Source organism: Pseudorca crassidens, chromosome 18 (assembly GCF_039906515.1).
Source record: "Pseudorca crassidens isolate mPseCra1 chromosome 18, mPseCra1.hap1, whole genome shotgun sequence".
NCBI lineage: Eukaryota > Metazoa > Chordata > Mammalia > Artiodactyla > Delphinidae > Pseudorca > Pseudorca crassidens.
This window is the reverse complement of record NC_090313.1, coordinates 1,250,001-1,252,586: the sequence shown is the minus strand read 5'-3', so window position 1 is coordinate 1,252,586 and position 2,586 is coordinate 1,250,001. Positions and strand designations below refer to the sequence as shown.

At 44.7% G+C, this 2,586-nt stretch overlaps 1 long non-coding RNA gene across 1 annotated transcript in view; it reads right to left on the bottom strand.

The window, feature by feature from the left end:
* Positions 1-264: 264 nt before the first annotated feature.
* LOC137210946 (uncharacterized) overlaps positions 265-2,586 on the bottom strand; it is an 8,408-nt gene continuing 6,086 nt past the window's right edge. The window contains exon 2 of the long non-coding RNA XR_010936814.1: positions 265-2,586. This exon is cut by the window's right edge and continues 684 nt beyond it. This is a non-coding gene — a long non-coding RNA (uncharacterized lncRNA).

Here is a 2,586-nt window from a genome sequence, read left to right as displayed (position 1 = left end):
AGGTGTGGGGCCCGAGGGAGACAGAGGAAGGAACAGGGACCACAGGCTGGAGGCCACAACCCCTGTCCACCCCCGTCCACCCACCTGTCCATCCACCTGTCCACCCCCGTTCACTCCTGTCCACCCACCTGTCCACCTGTCCACTCCTGTTCGCCCCATCTGCAGGCCCCCTCCACTACCCCCACCCCGCCCCCGTCCCAACCCAGAGGGTGACACAGTTAAAGTTCAGTTTTTGATGCAGGAGGTGACATTTTATGACAACTGTTAAGAGTGGGTGAGGCTTTAATGAACAGGAACGTGAAACTCCAGAGGCAGAACCTGATCTCAGCCGAGGAGGCCGGAGGCGGCTGTGTCTTCTGCGCCTGGTGAGTTGGGCAGGCGTTGAATTACCGCTGTGAATTTTCACTATGGCTCAGTCATTTGTGGTCTGAGCCACATGTTTCCCCTTCTAAAAACTGGGGTTATTGACAAGATGAATGAACTGTCAGCTTTAACCTTCTACAAGTCAATAAACAAGATAATTCTATCTTATTATTCAGATACTGCACGACAGCATGTTGCTTTTTTTTATGAAGCAGCCTTACATATTTTGAGTTCTCCTTGTTTCTTGCACATTGAATCATATGTACACATATATTTACACAATTTCAATATCGCTCATACACTAGTGTTCCGATGTTCTTCAGCTAAGGTATTTTGTAAGTATAACATCTTTACAAATGTACACGTTCCCAGGTGTCAATGGTGATAAGCCATAAAATAGAGAAGCCTTGATTTACCGAATTGTCTGTTGGTAGCCTGTTTGGATTGTTTTCTGTTTACACACGTGTAGCTTCATAACCTGTCCTTTAAGTTAGTTCCCTATGGGTTTGATGGGTCAAAAGGCACGAGTCTTTTGTCTATTCCTCTGTACCTCTTGTCAACCTGCCTTCCCAGACCGGGAGAAGACGCACCTTCCCGTCGTCTCCTGCTTCACTTTGCACCGCAGCTCCTGGCCCTGAGCTCACACTTTAGGTCACTGGATGGAAGTACAGCAGCGCCTGGATTTACTTGCATTGCCTTGGTCGCTGGCGACAATCTCGTGCTCGTCGTGCGATTCGTTTGTAGGCCCTGGTTCTCCCACGCAGGCCCGCTGCGTGTGCCACAGCGATTTTGCACGTAAGGCCTTTAGTAGAGGTGACATCTGTCATATAGCTATGAGTCTTTTGTGTCCTATTTTTTGCAAATATGTGCTGATTTCTGGTTTCCTTTGTGATTCTGGATGACCGTGTAGGGCCCCTCCCTCCTCTTCAGCTCGGACTTGCCAGGTGGACATTGTGTTTTCATTAAAGTAATTGTATATACAGAACACAATCATAGTGTAAAGTAAGACAGGACCAAAACGCTGACCTGGAACTGACAGTTCTATCACTAAATCATATGCTTCCCTTTTTATTTCTTGATCTGTCACTTTTAGACAGTATCTGCTTGTTTTCTGCTGTGATAATGTTTAGCTCTACCTCTCCCACTCCCATACTCCCACTGTAATTATATTGATATTTGCAGTTAAGTCCATAAATAGCATTTACATTTTCATGACAATGTAAATATTTTCTGCTGAGCCGAGAAGCACTAGGATTATTTCTCCTTCTGTAAACACTGTCCACATGCTTTGTCCACCCTGATGGTTTTAACATTTTTTTCTTCAAATGTATTCTCATGTTTCTTCATATTCCTTTAATAGAGCTTTTATTCTCCTTCACCACTATGTCAAGTGACCCTTAGTTCTTTCCCTCTGGAGCCAGACGTTGTTCTGCTCCATCAGAGCTGGTTGTTCTCTTGACCTGAAGCACAGTTGTCGTTTTCAAACTTCCCTTCACAGTTTTTCTGAGTTGGAGCCACTATTCTGTGGATCCCAGGCCTTTCTCTTTCTTTATTTTTTCCTTCATTTTTCTGGAGCACATCCTCAAGTAACTTTCTTTAAAAAAAAGTGTTGGGCAGAGGTAAATATTCTGAAAACTTGAATGCCAGAAAACACCTTTATTCTCTCTTCACAACTTGACTCATAATTTCAAAGTTTGAAGTTCAGAGAACTGATTTCAAAGTCAAAAGTAATCTTTCAGGAGCTAGGAATTGAGCCCAATCTGTCTGACGCAATAAACTTGACATGCCTGCTGGCTGAGAAATCACGTCCGCCATCATCACCATCATCAGTAAGTAGCTTGAGGGAAATCCTTTGAAAAGTAGTCTTAGATTCATAACCAAGATCATGTTTCTCTCTTTTTTTAAAACAAATTGCTTACTCTTAGGAAGCTCTAATTTCTCCATCTGTAGAGTGGGGATCCTCTGTTATTTGTTCTATTTCTTAGTCTGGCGTTTTTGGAAAGCGATGAGTGAAATTTGGCTGAAAACTGTACGAGGGATCATGTTATGAGCGCCCTCCATCCACAGGTTGTGAAGCACTGGGTGCTGCCTCTGGTTCTCTCCACGCATTGGTTTAATCGGATCCCGCTTGTGCTGGGACAGGGACTTGCGTGACCCTGTGAGGGCAGGGACACCACACATACCACTCAGGGGTTAGCAAGGGTCTCGGGCAGCTTGGACTGT